An 18,834-nucleotide genomic window follows, 5' to 3' on the forward strand; every position below is an offset into this window, starting at 1 on the left:
GGTCCAGGGCCTGGTGGGCTGCTGTAGTTCTGTGGAAGCAATGTTCATGTGAGCCAATACTAGATCTGGAAACGTTAATTTCTTTATTCGTTTTACCCAGCAAGCACACATTAAGCATCTAATGTATGTAGAGCACTATGCTAGATATGGAGAGATATAGACATTTTAGATAACACTTTGTAAAAAATGATTTGGTCTTCATGAAGTGTACAGTCTTGTAGCTGGGGCAAAGGCAAGGAATGGGAAAAGTTAAGGATGTGTCTAGAAGTGAAATTTTACTTGGGATGAAATGCCAAGTGGTGGAAGATTTTTGGAGCAGAAGACTGACATAAATAAGAATCTACTAACATGATATGAAGGATAAATACGAGAAAGTGGGCAGTGGTAGAAAAACATGTTAGGTGGCCATTGTAATGTCAATGTAGCTGGAGAGGGTTGGGAGAATCAAATATTCAGAAAGCACCTTAAGGATAGAAGGAAAATTGGGGATGAAGATAAATCCTTCAGCTCCGCCTTTAATAAAGAAATTTGTCCTTAAGTAAATAAAGTAATAATAAAGTCAAATAAATAATTAAGTAAATTAAGTGATAAATTAAGTAATAAAGGTGCCATCACCTTTATTAGGCAATAAGTTCCTTGAGGGCATAATTCCTGTTCTGTTCCTGTCCTTGAGGAGCTTACCTTTAGAATGGTAGAAGCTGCTTGTCTCAAAGGCCTGTGGGAAATATAACTGAGACAAAGAGTGTCTTTAGCTGGAAATAGTCTTAGCTGGACATACCCTTACAAAATGCCAATACCTGAGAGCTAGAATGAACCCCCGAGATCATTTAGTCCAGGAGTTCTTAACCTGGGGTGCCTAAATTTGTTTTCAAAAGACATTTGGATTATTATCATTCAAGACAGTTGATCTCCTTTGTAAGCCTATTTCTTTGCTTTTATGCTTTTGAAAACATGAGTGAAAGACCGGGTTCATAGACTTCCCCAGATTTTTCACAGAAGCGTATGCCATCAAAAGGGTGAGAATCCTTGTGAGAATCTAGTCCAACTCTTTTGTTTCATAGGAGAGGAAAAAGAAAAGTCCCTCGGATAAGGTCATACCCTTAATAAGTGTCAGAGAAAGGACTTGGGTCCTTTAAGGGGAATAAGCAGAGGACCTTATACCTTGTAGGTATTCAGTAAAAGCCAAATTGAATTGAATATAAACTGAGGTGGCATTTGCAAATGGGATAGGAGCAGAGAACCACAAGGCCTAGATGAATTAAAGAGAACTAAAAATGAAAGGCAAGCAAATAACAAAAGAAAGCCCACAAATGAATGTTCTAGCTTTGCCTCATAGAGTGTTAGGATTGTTACTAGGTGGGATGATGACAGTCTGATCTTGCACAAGGACCGGGGGACTATAGGAAGAGTTGGTACAGAGTGAGCTGCTCCCCATCAGTGAGGAGACTTGAGTAGGTGAGACATCTAATGTAGAGACAGTCTGGGCCTGAGCTGGGGCCGGCTGCTTGTTCTTGGAGGAGAGGGCACTTGACTGCTGCTGCCTGACAACATGAGCTGCTCCAACGTTGAGGGGCTGAGCCGTGGCCAGAGTCACGTGGTTTGTCAGCAGAGAGGGCTGCTGCATAAGGCTACTGTACTGGCTGCCACCTGAGTGCCCATTCCTCCAGTCTCCCAGCTGCTGGCCAATCCCCATGGCCTGGGGAATGACCTCAGTAGGCTGAACACAATTGTGTAGAGCCACCCCAGGGAACTGCTGCCCTGTTGAAGGTAAGAGGATCTGCTGGGTTCCTCCAGGCCAGACCTGCAGGACAGTGGCAGTGTGTCCAACCAGCGCCGGCCGGCTAGGTGCACAGCTCAGAGTAAAGGGCACCACCTGCTGTGGTGTGATGATGGCTGCTTGAGGATGGAGAGTTGCTGCCATGAGTGGTGGACAGCTTCCCTGGCTGAGGACTCCTGACTGGATCTGTAATGGCTGAGCAGCAGGCGCCTGGGGTACCATTGGCACAGCATTCTCCATCCTCCCAGGGAATCCAGAATGCTGAGCAGATGCCTGGAGTCCAGTTTGAAAAGCAGGGGGACGCACGACGAAAGTCTGCAGGAATGGATCAGTCTGAGTGCAAATGGCAGTAGTTCCAGGCTGCAAGGAGACACTCTGCTGGGCAACTCCTGCCACAGGTGCTGCCCCTGATGGATACAGGGCAGACGGGTAATTCAGCAGGGGGACATCCGAATCAGCCAGAGAGTGTGTAGCTGCTGCTGCAGTAGAACTGGACGCCAAAACACTGGCGACACCGTGCCCGGGATTGAGCTGGTTGCTGAAGGTCATGGTTAGATTTGTGCTTGTGTTGGGGGCAAAATGGGTGGTCAAAGGGTTCTTGATCTGTTTCACTGGATCATCCATGTGCCCTGTCCTTCGGCAGATCTCCATGTTCTGAAAGCATGACAAAACATGATTGCTGGGTGGGAAATCCAAAAGATGAGTCATTGTCACAAATGGGTGGTTGAGGGTTTTCCATGGAGTAGCTCTCTTATCTGCATCAATTGTCAGCATCTTCTTCAACAAATCAATGAACTCTCTTCTATCTGCTTTTTCTGCCCACATATCCGTTCCCTCTAAGTCTGTAGACATATTCACCTGGGCCATGTCATCTAAACAGTTGAATATGTACTTGCGGGTGTCTCTTGATTTGATTCCTGTTTCCCACTCATGCTCCTCTGGCGTCTTTAGTCTCCACAGTGGGTAACCCAAACGAGGATCTCTGTTGAAAAACATGCTTGTTTTTGTTCCTGCACTCAGAAGGTATTCTGCCGGGAGGCCTTGTGTTTGTGAAATGTAACAAATCTGCTCATATTCTGAAGCCCCGGCGTAGAGAGGCCAGCCCAGAAACAACTCCGCTATCACACAGCCCAAGGACCACATATCAATAGCCTCCCAAAACGGCAGTCCAAGAATGATTTCAGGAGCCCTGTAGTAGCGTGTCTGTATGTAGGAGGAGCACACAGCTTTGGATACCTGAGTGGCAGAGCCAAAGTCAATGACCTTGAGGCGGTATGGCTGCTGCACAGGATCCACCAGCATGATGTTTTCTGGCTTTAGGTCCGTGTGGATCAGGCCAAGGTTCTTGAGCTTCCTCAGAGCTGTGGCCACCTGCTGTAGGATGGGCCGGATGTACTTGAGCTGCAGTGGACGAAACTTGTTCTGCTTTAGGAAATCATACAGGTTCTGTTCCAGCATCTCAAACACCAGGCAGGTGTGATTCTGGTGCTGGAAGCACTCATAAAAACGGACAACATTGGATTCGTCAGCATCGTCCCTGTTCAGGAGGGAAAGGATGTTCACCTCAATCTGGCCCTGTCGGGCATAGGCAGGATGGTTTTTCAAGATCTTAATGGCGACAATTTCCTTGGTACTCCGCTTCCAGCACTTGGCCACCTGCCCGAATGTCCCCCGGCCCAAGAACTCTAGGACTTGGTAACTGTTGGTCATGGAGTAAAGGATTTCATGCTGGACCAGCTGGTAATCCCCTTCTCTGCTGGAACTGCTGGTCTTGGTGGTCATGGTGGTGGTCGTGGCAGCGGCACCCACCACAGTCCTGTTCTGCTGCCTGACAGGGGGATGTTCTTCTATGATCTGCCCTTTACCACTGCTGTCCACCTCCTCACTTTTTCTCTTCAATCCACATTTGTGATAGGGCTCCAGCCAAGAAACGTGGCCTCTGTGAGTGAGGGTCTGACTGCTCGGGAAGGATGAGGTGGCAGCACCCCCGGTGCTGTCAGCAGCCATGACCACGACATGCTCCACTGTGGGAGCTGGCAGAAGGAGGCTCTGGTCATAAGAGGGGAGGTTGAACCTTGTCACCTGCTGAGAGGAGTTTTCTTGTCCTTGTGTGGCTGAGAGGTTCTTGCTGGGAGTAGGATACTTTTTGTTGCTGCTCCGTCCTGAAATGTCCCAGCCAGAAGGCTCTGTTTTCCGTTTCTTTGCACTGCAGAAGGCACTCGATGAGACTGTCTGCCTGTCCATTTGAATCGGGGACATTGTGGAAGCTTCTAGCACACCCTTGTACTGGTGCTCTCTCTCTATCTCTGTCTCTTCTCTCTTTCTCTTCTCTCTTTCTGTCATTGTAGCCAGTCTGCTAGGTGTGAAATGATATCTGAAATCTTTATCCATTTGTATTTCTCTAATCAAAAAGGATTTAAGAAGATCTTAATCTATTCTGATGTTGTGTTTCCTCCAAATTGCAAATGGTTTCCTGGGAGCAGACCTCTTGGGGAGCTTCTGGAGCTTTTAGTTTCAATTCAATGATCTGAAAATGCAGCCAGGAATTCAAGTCCAGATCTTCTCCTTGACCCAATCCAGACTGACTTCCCCACTCAATGTTGGCTCCTTATATCCTCCCAGAGAATCCATGGGCTTGTGGGAACTCCTTGAAGAACCAATGAGCAAACTCCTTGACAGGTGTCAACTCCTTCACAGGTGTCAACTCCCTGACAGGTGTCAACTCCTTGACAGGTGTCAACTCTTTACAGGTGTGAACTTTGAATTCAATGAGCTAGAGAATTGTTAAGTACCAGACAACCGATGTAGCACCTAGGAATAATCCTAACCATGGAGCTGTGGAGACACAGGTCCTTTGTAATCTAAAGAGTTATAGAAGTATGATCTAACACTCATTTAAAGATTTTCATAGGTATCTCATTATATTTCCTGTTTTACAAACCTTTATTTTTCTTTTCCATCCTGGAGCTTTTACTTCTTGGTCTTCTTTAGACAGATCCTTTTTGTTGCCCAAACTCTATCCCCAGTGGTTTTATCTAGCCCTTTCTACCCTTCCCTCAGGATTCACTGTTGGCATTCTTTTTGTTCTGATTCATTAACTAGCTAGGGAACCCACCTTTGCCATTTAGTCATGGCACAAAGTCGGGTCTCATGGCTTTCAAAAGTTTTAAACCTTTCATTTTTGGTTCTCTTTAATTCATCTAGGCCTTGTGGTTCTGTGCTCCTATCCCATTTGCAAATGCCACCTCAGTTTATATTCAATTCAATTTGGCTTTTACTGAATACCTACAAAGTATAAGGTCCTCTGCTTATTCCCCTTAATGGACCCAAGTCCTTTCTCTGACACTTATTAAGGGTATGACCTTATCCGAGGGACTTTTCTTTTTCCTCTCCTATGAAACAAAAGAGTTGGACTAGATTCTCACAAGGATTCTCACCCTTTTGATGGCATACGCTTCTGTGAAAAATCTGGGGAAGTCTATGAACCCGGTCTTTCACTCATGTTTTCAAATGCATAAAAGCAAAGAAATAGGCTTACAAAGGAGATCAACTGTCTTGAATTATAATAATCCAAATGTCTTTTGAAAACAAATTTAGGCACCCCAGGTTAAGAAGTCCTGGACTAAATGATCTCTGAGGTTCATTCTAGCTCTCAGGTATTGGCATTTTGTAAGGGTATGTCCAGCTAAGACTATTTCCAGCTAAAGACACTAGTTGTCTCAGTTATATTTCCCACAGGCCTTTGAGACAAGCAGCTTCTACCATTCTAAAGGTAAGCTCCTCAAGGACAGGAACAGAACAGGAATTATGCCCTCAAGGAACTTATTGCCTAATAAAGGTGATGGCACCTTTATTACTTAATTTATCACTTTATTTACTTATTTATTTATTTAACATTATTTACTTAAGGACAAATTTCTTTATTAAAGGCGGAGCTCAAGGATTTATCTTCATCCCCAATTTTCCTTCTATCCTTAATGTGCTTTCTGAATTTTTGATTCTACCAACCCTCTCCAGCAACATTGACCTTACAATGGCCACCTAACATGTTTTTCTACCACTGCCCACTTTCTCGTATTTATCCTTCATATCATGTTAGTAGATTCTTATTTATGTCAGTCTTCTGCTCCAAAAATCTTCCACCACGTGGCATTTCATCCCAAGTAAAATTTCACTTCTAGACACATCCTTAACTTTTCCCATTCCTTGCCTTTGCCCCAGCTACAAGACTAAAATCTTCATGAAGACCAAATCATTTTTTATAAAGTGTTATCTAAAATATATATGTCGGGGCAGCTAGGTGGCACAGTGGATAGAACACCAACCCTGAATCCAAATCTGGTCTCAGACACTTAACACTTTCTAGCTGTGCAACCCTGGGCAAGTCATTTAATCCCAGTCTCAGGAAAAATAAAATAAAATAAAATAAAATGTCTATATCTCTCCATATCTAGCATAGTGCTCTACATACAGTAGGTGCTTAATGTGTGCTTGCTGGGTAAAATGAATAAACAAATTAACATTTCCAGAACTAGTATTTGCTCACATGAACATTGCTTCCACAGAACTACAGCAGCCCACCAGGCCCTGGGCCTGTTGTTCCGGCTAGTATAACTAAGGCAAGACTGGGGATTCAGATGTCCCTGGAAAGGTGATTAGTGCTCAAGGATGATCCAAATCTAGGAATTAAGAAAAGACTCCTGATTGGAAGCACATCCATCTGAGCAGGCAACTAAGAGCTCAAGTACTTAGGATTGTTGGGGATCCCAGGCTTATGGTGTTTGAGGCAAGGCTCAAGTCTAGTGAAATAATTCACTCTTACTTCTGAGGCAAAGAAATAGGAGATTTTTTTTCTTAAAAATCACAAAGAAATCGAGGCTCTTAGCAGACAGGAGCTCCCAAGAAGGGATTAGGAGTTTTTCCAGGTGGTTCAACCAGAGTACTTAGCTTTATGATTAGAATTCAGGCCTTGGGGGCTATGGAAATAAAAGGGAAGTTTGGGTTTGAATCGGCTTCAGTTCAACTCTATACAAAGTTTGATGAGTGGTACTTAACATGTATAGAAAGTTTAATTAGTGGTAGTTAACATTACCTCAGCTCTAGAGAAAGTTTGATTAGTGTCAGCTGAACTCTATAGAAAGTTTAATTAGTGGGGGATGTTTCTAGAGGGAGAAGGAATCTGGGTGGAGCAGGAAGACAAAGTGCAAGGCCATTGACTTCTAGGAACTAGGAGTCTCTAGTGTCAGTATTAGGTTTTTTTCTTTGCCTCTGTCAGCCAGTGGTCCTGTTTTTAGTAGTTTTACTGGGGTCCAGATCTTTACAAAAAAATAACAACTACAAAGTGTAACATTTGAACCTAAGGAATGTGACCCCCAAGTATGCTTTTACAGGACATCATGCTTTTTACACTGCCATTGAATTCTCTATCATACTGCTGTCCATCCCCCAAAAGATGCCCAGATGATAGAAGAGTGAGTTATAATCCTTTAGAGAGTCATCACATCACTCATCATCACATGCCTTACCCTATTCAGCAGCCACTGGTTTGCAGCTTGAATAGCTTTAGAAATTAATACACTAGCAATCATCCCCATCATAACCTTTCCAAACATCCATGTACTAATGAAGCTGGTGGCTACATGAGGATGGAGAGTTGCTACCATTCATTAGTGGTGGACAGCTTTCCTGGGTGAGGACTCCTGACCGGATCTGTAGTGGCTGAGCAGCAGGTGCCTGCGGTAAGATTGGCACAGCATTCTCTATCCTCACAGGGAATCCAAAATGCTTTGCAGGTGACTGGAGTTCAGTATGAAAAGCAGGTGGACACTCGATGAAAGGCTGCTGGAATGGATCAGTCTGAGTGCAAATAGGAGTAGTTCCAGGATGCAAGGAGACATTCTGCTGGGCAACTCCTGCAACAGGTGCTGCCCATGATGGACACAGGGCAGACTGGTAGTTTAGCAGGGGGACATCTGTATTAGCTAGAGAGAATGTAGCTGATCCTGGCCACCATTGATCAATTGGATCTGAGTTAGACCTTCTCTTTGTTGAAGATATCCACTTCCATCAGAATACATCCTCATACAGTATTGTTGTTGAAGTGTATAATGATCTCCTGGTTCTGCTCATTTCACTCAGCATCAGCTCATGTAAGTCTCTCCAAGCCTCTCTCTGTTCATCCTGCTGGTCATTTCTTACAGAACAATAATATTCCATAACCTTCATATACCATAATTTACCCAACCATTCTCCAATTGATGGGCATCCATTCATTCTCCATTATCTAGCCACTACCAAAAAAGGCTGCCACAAACATTTTGGCACATACAGGTCCCTTTCCCTTCTTTCATATTTCTTTGGGATATAAGCCCAGTAGTAGCACTGCTGGATCCAAGGGTATGCATGCACAGTTTGATAACTTTTGGGGCATAATTCCACATTGCTCTCCAGAATGGTTGGCTTCCACCCATAAAGTCAGATAGTTCACTACAACCAACAGGTATTTGAGACGCCCCACTGATGGCAGCTCGGTAAAGTCCATCTGTACACTTTTGCAAGGCCTGATATCAGGAGGCCTTCCTCCTTTTTGGACTTGTCATTGGGCTGCCCTATTCAGCCTGACAAACAGGACACCCGCTGACCAGTTACCTGCTATTGGGTACTCCAACTTAGTCAACACTAAGTCACCCAGTTCTTGGACACCCCAGTGACTGCCTTGAGGTAAATATTGGAGTTCACGTCTCATATCTGCTGTGGTCAGTACTTCTCTGCCATCAGGGAGGAACCAGTGCCCTTCTTTATCCTCCTCAGCACCAAGGCTTTGGATTTCCTGCTTCTCTCCTGGGGTAAAGGAAGTTGGAAGCCTTTGAAGCAGAAATGCCAGAATTAACACCATCATCTTCTGCATACTTACTGATTCTTCTTCTCCAGCCCGGTTCACCTCCTCATCCACAAAGCAGTCTCGAATCTCTTTGGTGCCCCTGCACATGAATCACTGCAACGTCCTGAGGTAACATAAGATTAGTCCAAATTTCAGTGACCAATGCCCTGTGTGCCAATTCCTTATCTTTTCTGTTTCCAATCTTTCCCTCAAGTAATTTACAGGATCTAATTTCTTTTTCCCTTCACTTATACAATGACTTAAATATTTTACCTCACATTTCACAAATTGCAATTTGTCTTAAGGAATTCTCAGTCCCTGTGCTCCTAAATAATTTAACAAACTGATAGTGACTTGGACAGGGTCACTCTTTTTCCTCCCTGCCACAAGATCTCCATATTGTAAGACTTTTAACCTAAGAAATTTATCCCAGAATGTTTACACAATTCTTATATACCCAAGTAGATGTTCCCTAAATTGAATATTATATCAATCATTTTGCTTTAAAAAATAAAATACCCAATACACAGAAAAATCCCAAACTACATATTGCCCATAACTAAAACAATTTCAAAAGGACAAAGGCAAAAACTATTCTCTTTGGACTCCCTCTAAATAATTGTCATCAATACAGTTAATTAAAATTTCCTATTTTCACATAAAAGAATCTGAAAAGTTCTTAAAAACATCAATTAAACTTTTTTGTTAAATAACCCTTTCAAACTACCTATCACATTTCTGATCATACTCTTTAAAACATGAAAACCCTTATGTATCTAAAGAAACAAATGTTCAATCAATTAAGGTCTTGTAAGAGAAGCCTGACCCTTTTAATCCATTTGCTTTCTTCAGCCAAAAACGACTTCAGCTTCCTACTGCTGCTCTCCCCTGCAAAAACACATCCCGCCTCACAGCCATCTCTCTGTGACGACCCTTTCCAACCAGTTTCTTCTTTTTCCCACTGATTTCTTCTTGAAATCATTTGCTCCCACTAATCAATCTTCTTAAATCTCCTCCATTCTCCTGTCCCAACTCTCTGCTTTCCTCCTAAGGCTTACTTGCTCAAAACTTCTCCAACATACTTTAAACACTTCCAAACCCAATAACGCTTCTGACTAGATGCTCCATTTAAACTATTAATTACTTTTGTAAATCAATATCTCTTGTCCCTTTTAAAAAATCACCTTTTTTTTAAACTTTAAGATTCATAATACAATAAATAGATAATACCTCTATAAAACCCACATGTCCTATAAACATAACCCATAATGTTAACAAATTGTCCAATGTTTCAGAAGCAAACCAACTAGTTTTTTTTGTTTTGTTTTGTTTTGTTTTTTTTAGTTTTTTTTTTCTTCGTTCTGCCTGAGGGTTTCAAGGCCACTAGCAGAAACTTCTTTTTCACAGGTGGCATTAAGCAGATAAGGTTTTATTGCCATGATTCCTCTCTAGCAGACTTTGAAAACCTGCTTTTCAGGGAAAACTTCCCCACCAGTATAAAATAGTCAAATTTTTTTGTTCTTTTACTTACAAATTGGTACAACAGGTTAAAAAGTTTAATATCACAAAAATATTATATCAATTTATATAGTTGCAAGATGAAAATAACCAATTGCCAAAGTATTTAGCCATTGTTCTTAAAGCTCTTAATCAAATGCTGCAGACAATTACCCAACTTAGCCTTCTTAAACTTTCTTATCTCTAATTCCATGAAAGCAAACCTGCTTATAAGGTTTTTTTTTTAAGTAAGATTCACACTATCCTGAGTTTTGATAACAGGGCTGCTTGCTTATAGAAGTGATAACCACTGATCATCTATTTTCTCAAAACTTTCCAAATTTTATTTCTTCCCTTCTCTCCCTCCTCCTGCAAAAGCCAGAGGCAGAGAGAGAGAAAGAGAAAAAAAGATTTTTCAAACTTCTTCTTTTTTTTTTTTTCTACCTGAGCCACTCGGAAATAATTACTACTCTGAATGAATTCCAATTTCCACAACTTAGCATGATATTTTCCTAAGACTGTAACACAGAGGCTGAATTCTTATCTCTTATGAGGTTGCTAACTTTTAACACAGAACAAAAAATGCAAAGCAGACAAACATACACACACAGACAGACACAGAGCTCTATTTTTCTTAAAGAGAGGCATTTATACAGTGGATCCTGTTCGTGACGCCAATTTATGTTATGTGATTTTAGGGAAAAGTTCGGATTCGCTCCTATAAATGACACTCTCAAACAAAATCAAAAATAAGAGTAAGATTTAATTATACAATACAGGGAATAGGTTGATTACGATAACAACGAATACATCAAATAAGACATAAAAGAAAAAGAATAATGACAATTATGATTAAAATATCAGAAAAGGATAAAGAAAACATCACCTCTCTGTGGGAGCACCAAATGGAAAGTGGCTGGGGAATCCAATTCTGCAGCCTTCAAACCTGGTTGGGAAAAGTTTGTCCCAGGTAGATCTTCATCTCTGTGAGGGAAGCTCCTAATAGAGAATGCTGTCTGATTAGAGAAGGGATCCCGCTACTCTGAAGATCCTTGGAGAATATCTTCAACCCTGCCCCAAATCTTTTTTAAATTTAATTTAACTTTTAACTGTTTGAGGGGGGGAAATGAGGTGGGTTAAGACTCCTTGCTAATTCCCAGCCACCATGAATGTCAATGGGAGATATCCAGTCTTTCCCAGCCCCCACTGGATCTGAGCTAACATAGGCTATCATAGCCACCACTCTAATGATTGGCTCAGGTTTCCCACCCCCCACCCCCAGCACCAACAGTTCCTTATCTAAAAACCCATTCAATTCTATTCAAATTCTAACCCTGGCCAAAACCAGTCAGGAGCCCTCCACCTACTGGCTCTTTTCAAGATTACCAAAAGCCCCTCATTATAGAAAGAGGGAAACTGGAATCCACTCTTTTCAGGAGCCCCAAACATTGCACACTCCAGCTATGACAAGGGTTCCTGTCTGCCCGGAGCCAGCCCTGGCGTCTTTCTCCCTATAACCTTAATTCCACGCCCCAAAAAACCCTCTTTTATTAATCTAGGTATTCTGGTCTGTAAATTCTTTTCCAGAGGACTCTTCCAATGGCACTAGACCTCATTTATCTCTGTATCCTAGCACCGAATCCAAAGGGGTTGCAGGGGAGCTCTATTTGCCTCCGTACCCCCAAACTGCCAGTAGACCCCAATCCTCATTTCATCTAGGTGCCCCTTACCTAACTCTCATCAGTTTGATCAGGAGATTCTGCTCTCTCCAGCAACCTGAATAAAGCTCCATGCAGACAACTCTAGTTGGTTTTCTCCTTCACAGATGGGATCTAAAATAGGGAATAAAGGAGAAAAGCCTCAATCCCAAATTCAAATTTGGTTATAAATATAATAGTAAAATAGTTTCTTTCACGAGAAAGGAAATAAAGGGCCAAAATATTAAGGATTTTAGAGCTCAGACAGAATTTGATATTTGGTCCTGAAGATAATAAGGACTCATGAGAATTGAGTGAATAGGGTATTGACGTGGTCATTCTTGTGTTTTAGGAAGATCATTTTGATAGCTGAGTGGGGGATGTACTGAGGTGAGGTGAAACTTCAGCCAGAGGCCATTGTAATAGTCTAAGCAAAGAGATGATGGACTCATGCATCAAGATGGTATCAGTCCTGAAGCATAGTAGAGGACTTCCTTGGAAATGTTGCCAAAGTCGAAATGGATAGGAACTTAGCAATAGATTGGATATGTTTAGGGACAAATTTAAAGAGTGAAGAGTTGGAGCTACCACTGATGGAATAGTATTACTCTTCTTAGTAATAGGGAAATTTGAATCAGACAAAGTTTGGGAACAAAAAATATGAAGTTTAGTTTTGGTCATGATCTTCTTTTAGCTCTTATTTTAAATATATGCACAGTTTTCAACATTCTCCCTTGCAAAACTTTGTATTCCAAGTTTTTTCCCTTCGCTTCCCTCAACCTTTTAGACAGCAAGCAATCTCATATATATACATATTACACATGTGCAATTGTTCCATACCTATTTCCATATTAGGTCAGGATCACTTTTATCACAATAGGCAGTTGGGTCTCCTACTTGTCATCATGAGACTACTAGGAATGAACCCGAAGGGATTTTCTGAATTGTATTGCTTGAGAAGATACCTTGAAGATTCCCAAAGAAACATGGGAAAGTTTAAGAAAGAAAGCATGAGGAGCTTAGAAAGAGGTCCCCCAAAGTGAATCACATTGGAAGAGACCACACCCCCCCCAAAGAAAACATTCCTTATTTACACTGGGGGATGTTACTGGGCACTAGGCTAGAAACAAGTTCAAAAATTGTGTTTGGGTTTGAATTATGATAAGTCTCAAGCATCTGACTCTCTAAAGGATTATAACTCACTCTTCCATCAGCTGAGAAGCTTTTGGGGGATGGACAGCAATATGAGAGAGAATTCAATGGCTATGTATAAATCATGATGTCATGTAAAAGCACACTTGGGGGTCACATTCCTTACAAGGTTACACTTGGTATTTGTTAATTTTTTTTGAAAAGGTGTGGACCCCAGCAAGACTACTAAAAACAGGACTGCTGGCTGACAGAGGCAAAGAAAAAACCGAATACTAAGTACTTGAGCTCTTCCTTGCCTGCTCAGATAGATGGACGTGCTTCCAATCAGGAGCCTTTTCTTAATCGCCAGATTTGGATCATCCTTGAGCACTGATCACTTTTCCAGGCCCATGAGGCCCCAGTCTTGCCTTAGCTCTACTAGCCTGAACAAGTGGCCCAGGGCCTGGTGGGCTGCTGTAGTTCTGTGGAAGCAATGTTCATGTGAGCCAATACTAGATCTGGAAACGTTAATTTCTTTATTCGTTTTACCCAGCAAGCACACATTAAGCATCTAATGTATGTAGAGCACTATGCTAGATATGGAGAGATATAGACATTTTAGATAACACTTTGTAAAAAATGATTTGGTCTTCATGAAGTGTACAGTCTTGTAGCTGGGGCAAAGGCAAGGAATGGGAAAAGTTAAGGATGTGTCTAGAAGTGAAATTTTACTTGGGATGAAATGCCAAGTGGTGGAAGATTTTTGGAGCAGAAGACTGACATAAATAAGAATCTACTAACATGATATGAAGGATAAATACGAGAAAGTGGGCAGTGGTAGAAAAACATGTTAGGTGGCCATTGTAATGTCAATGTAGCTGGAGAGGGTTGGGAGAATCAAATATTCAGAAAGCACCTTAAGGATAGAAGGAAAATTGGGGATGAAGATAAATCCTTCAGCTCCGCCTTTAATAAAGAAATTTGTCCTTAAGTAAATAAAGTAATAATAAAGTCAAATAAATAATTAAGTAAATTAAGTGATAAATTAAGTAATAAAGGTGCCATCACCTTTATTAGGCAATAAGTTCCTTGAGGGCATAATTCCTGTTCTGTTCCTGTCCTTGAGGAGCTTACCTTTAGAATGGTAGAAGCTGCTTGTCTCAAAGGCCTGTGGGAAATATAACTGAGACAAAGAGTGTCTTTAGCTGGAAATAGTCTTAGCTGGACATACCCTTACAAAATGCCAATACCTGAGAGCTAGAATGAACCCCCGAGATCATTTAGTCCAGGAGTTCTTAACCTGGGGTGCCTAAATTTGTTTTCAAAAGACATTTGGATTATTATCATTCAAGACAGTTGATCTCCTTTGTAAGCCTATTTCTTTGCTTTTATGCTTTTGAAAACATGAGTGAAAGACCGGGTTCATAGACTTCCCCAGATTTTTCACAGAAGCGTATGCCATCAAAAGGGTGAGAATCCTTGTGAGAATCTAGTCCAACTCTTTTGTTTCATAGGAGAGGAAAAAGAAAAGTCCCTCGGATAAGGTCATACCCTTAATAAGTGTCAGAGAAAGGACTTGGGTCCTTTAAGGGGAATAAGCAGAGGACCTTATACCTTGTAGGTATTCAGTAAAAGCCAAATTGAATTGAATATAAACTGAGGTGGCATTTGCAAATGGGATAGGAGCAGAGAACCACAAGGCCTAGATGAATTAAAGAGAACTAAAAATGAAAGGCAAGCAAATAACAAAAGAAAGCCCACAAATGAATGTTCTAGCTTTGCCTCATAGAGTGTTAGGATTGTTACTAGGTGGGATGATGACAGTCTGATCTTGCACAGGGACCGGGGGACTATAGGAAGAGTTGGTACAGAGTGAGCTGCTCCCCATCAGTGAGGAGACTTGAGTAGGTGAGACATCTAATGTAGAGACAGTCTGGGCCTGAGCTGGGGCCGGCTGCTTGTTCTTGGAGGAGAGGGCACTTGACTGCTGCTGCCTGACAACATGAGCTGCTCCAACGTTGAGGGGCTGAGCCGTGGCCAGAGTCACGTGGTTTGTCAGCAGAGAGGGCTGCTGCATAAGGCTACTGTACTGGCTGCCACCTGAGTGCCCATTCCTCCAGTCTCCCAGCTGCTGGCCAATCCCCATGGCCTGGGGAATGACCTCAGTAGGCTGAACACAATTGTGTAGAGCCACCCCAGGGAACTGCTGCCCTGTTGAAGGTAAGAGGATCTGCTGGGTTCCTCCAGGCCAGACCTGCAGGACAGTGGCAGTGTGTCCAACCAGCGCCGGCCGGCTAGGTGCACAGCTCAGAGTAAAGGGCACCACCTGCTGTGGTGTGATGATGGCTGCTTGAGGATGGAGAGTTGCTGCCATGAGTGGTGGACAGCTTCCCTGGCTGAGGACTCCTGACTGGATCTGTAATGGCTGAGCAGCAGGCGCCTGGGGTACCATTGGCACAGCATTCTCCATCCTCCCAGGGAATCCAGAATGCTGAGCAGATGCCTGGAGTCCAGTTTGAAAAGCAGGGGGACGCACGACGAAAGTCTGCAGGAATGGATCAGTCTGAGTGCAAATGGCAGTAGTTCCAGGCTGCAAGGAGACACTCTGCTGGGCAACTCCTGCCACAGGTGCTGCCCCTGATGGATACAGGGCAGACGGGTAATTCAGCAGGGGGACATCCGAATCAGCCAGAGAGTGTGTAGCTGCTGCTGCAGTAGAACTGGACGCCAAAACACTGGCGACACCGTGCCCGGGATTGAGCTGGTTGCTGAAGGTCATGGTTAGATTTGTGCTTGTGTTGGGGGCAAAATGGGTGGTCAAAGGGTTCTTGATCTGTTTCACTGGATCATCCATGTGCCCTGTCCTTCGGCAGATCTCCATGTTCTGAAAGCATGACAAAACATGATTGCTGGGTGGGAAATCCAAAAGATGAGTCATTGTCACAAATGGGTGGTTGAGGGTTTTCCATGGAGTAGCTCTCTTATCTGCATCAATTGTCAGCATCTTCTTCAACAAATCAATGAACTCTCTTCTATCTGCTTTTTCTGCCCACATATCCGTTCCCTCTAAGTCTGTAGACATATTCACCTGGGCCATGTCATCTAAACAGTTGAATATGTACTTGCGGGTGTCTCTTGATTTGATTCCTGTTTCCCACTCATGCTCCTCTGGCGTCTTTAGTCTCCACAGTGGGTAACCCAAACGAGGATCTCTGTTGAAAAACATGCTTGTTTTTGTTCCTGCACTCAGAAGGTATTCTGCCGGGAGGCCTTGTGTTTGTGAAATGTAACAAATCTGCTCATATTCTGAAGCCCCGGCGTAGAGAGGCCAGCCCAGAAACAACTCCGCTATCACACAGCCCAAGGACCACATATCAATAGCCTCCCAAAACGGCAGTCCAAGAATGATTTCAGGAGCCCTGTAGTAGCGTGTCTGTATGTAGGAGGAGCACACAGCTTTGGATACCTGAGTGGCAGAGCCAAAGTCAATGACCTTGAGGCGGTATGGCTGCTGCACAGGATCCACCAGCATGATGTTTTCTGGCTTTAGGTCCGTGTGGATCAGGCCAAGGTTCTTGAGCTTCCTCAGAGCTGTGGCCACCTGCTGTAGGATGGGCCGGATGTACTTGAGCTGCAGTGGACGAAACTTGTTCTGCTTTAGGAAATCATACAGGTTCTGTTCCAGCATCTCAAACACCAGGCAGGTGTGATTCTGGTGCTGGAAGCACTCATAAAAACGGACAACATTGGATTCGTCAGCATCGTCCCTGTTCAGGAGGGAAAGGATGTTCACCTCAATCTGGCCCTGTCGGGCATAGGCAGGATGGTTTTTCAAGATCTTAATGGCGACAATTTCCTTGGTACTCCGCTTCCAGCACTTGGCCACCTGCCCGAATGTCCCCCGGCCCAAGAACTCTAGGACTTGGTAACTGTTGGTCATGGAGTAAAGGATTTCATGCTGGACCAGCTGGTAATCCCCTTCTCTGCTGGAACTGCTGGTCTTGGTGGTCATGGTGGTGGTCGTGGCAGCGGCACCCACCACAGTCCTGTTCTGCTGCCTGACAGGGGGATGTTCTTCTATGATCTGCCCTTTACCACTGCTGTCCACCTCCTCACTTTTTCTCTTCAATCCACATTTGTGATAGGGCTCCAGCCAAGAAACGTGGCCTCTGTGAGTGAGGGTCTGACTGCTCGGGAAGGATGAGGTGGCAGCACCCCCGGTGCTGTCAGCAGCCATGACCACGACATGCTCCACTGTGGGAGCTGGCAGAAGGAGGCTCTGGTCATAAGAGGGGAGGTTGAACCTTGTCACCTGCTGAGAGGAGTTTTCTTGTCCTTGTGTGGCTGAGAGGTTCTTGCTGGGAGTAGGATACTTTTTGTTGCTGCTCCGTCCTGAAATGTCCCAGCCAGAAGGCTCTGTTTTCCGTTTCTTTGCACTGCAGAAGGCACTCGATGAGACTGTCTGCCTGTCCATTTGAATCGGGGACATTGTGGAAGCTTCTAGCACACCCTTGTACTGGTGCTCTCTCTCTATCTCTGTCTCTTCTCTCTTTCTCTTCTCTCTTTCTGTCATTGTAGCCAGTCTGCTAGGTGTGAAATGATATCTGAAATCTTTATCCATTTGTATTTCTCTAATCAAAAAGGATTTAAGAAGATCTTAATCTATTCTGATGTTATGTTTCCTCCAAATTGCAAATGGTTTCCTGGGAGCAGACCTCTTGGGGAGCTTCTGGAGCTTTTAGTTTCAATTCAATGATCTGAAAATGCAGCCAGGAATTCAAGTCCAGATCTTCTCCTTGACCCAATCCAGACTGACTTCCCCACTCAATGTTGGCTCCTTATATCCTCCCAGAGAATCCATGGGCTTGTGGGAACTCCTTGAAGAACCAATGAGCAAACTCCTTGACAGGTGTCAACTCCTTCACAGGTGTCAACTCCCTGACAGGTGTCAACTCCTTGACAGGTGTCAACTCTTTACAGGTGTGAACTTTGAATTCAATGAGCTAGAGAATTGTTAAGTACCAGACAACCGATGTAGCACCTAGGAATAATCCTAACCATGGAGCTGTGGAGACACAGGTCCTTTGTAATCTAAAGAGTTATAGAAGTATGATCTAACACTCATTTAAAGATTTTCATAGGTATCTCATTATATTTCCTGTTTTACAAACCTTTATTTTTCTTTTCCATCCTGGAGCTTTTACTTCTTGGTCTTCTTTAGACAGATCCTTTTTGTTGCCCAAACTCTATCCCCAGTGGTTTTATCTAGCCCTTTCTACCCTTCCCTCAGGATTCACTGTTGGCATTCTTTTTGTTCTGATTCATTAACTAGCTAGGGAACCCACCTTTGCCATTTAGTCATGGCACAAAGTCGGGTCTCATGGCTTTCAAAAGTTTTAAACCTTTCATTTTTAGTTCTCTTTAGTTCATCTAGGCCTTGTGGTTCTGTGCTCCTATCCCATTTGCAAATGCCACCTCAGTTTATATTCAATTCAATTTGGCTTTTACTGAATACCTACAAAGTATAAGGTCCTCTGCTTATTCCCCTTAATGGACCCAAGTCCTTTCTCTGACACTTATTAAGGGTATGACCTTATCCGAGGGACTTTTCTTTTTCCTCTCCTATGAAACAAAAGAGTTGGACTAGATTCTCACAAGGATTCTCACCCTTTTGATGGCATACGCTTCTGTGAAAAATCTGGGGAAGTCTATGAACCCGGTCTTTCACTCATGTTTTCAAATGCATAAAAGCAAAGAAATAGGCTTACAAAGGAGATCAACTGTCTTGAATTATAATAATCCAAATGTCTTTTGAAAACAAATTTAGGCACCCCAGGTTAAGAAGTCCTGGA

At 43.2% G+C, this 18,834-nt stretch overlaps 2 pseudogenes; both read right to left on the reverse strand.

Moving 5' to 3' along the window:
- Positions 1-1,330: 1,330 nt before the first annotated feature.
- On the reverse strand, positions 1,331-4,410 carry LOC141562135 (homeodomain-interacting protein kinase 1 pseudogene; annotated as a pseudogene).
- A 10,355-nt stretch (positions 4,411-14,765) lies between these two features.
- LOC141562136 (homeodomain-interacting protein kinase 1 pseudogene) lies at positions 14,766-17,643 on the reverse strand (annotated as a pseudogene).
- Positions 17,644-18,834: the final 1,191 nt, after the last annotated feature.

Source organism: Sminthopsis crassicaudata, chromosome 3 (assembly GCF_048593235.1).
Source record: "Sminthopsis crassicaudata isolate SCR6 chromosome 3, ASM4859323v1, whole genome shotgun sequence".
Classification (NCBI taxonomy): domain Eukaryota; kingdom Metazoa; phylum Chordata; class Mammalia; order Dasyuromorphia; family Dasyuridae; genus Sminthopsis; species Sminthopsis crassicaudata.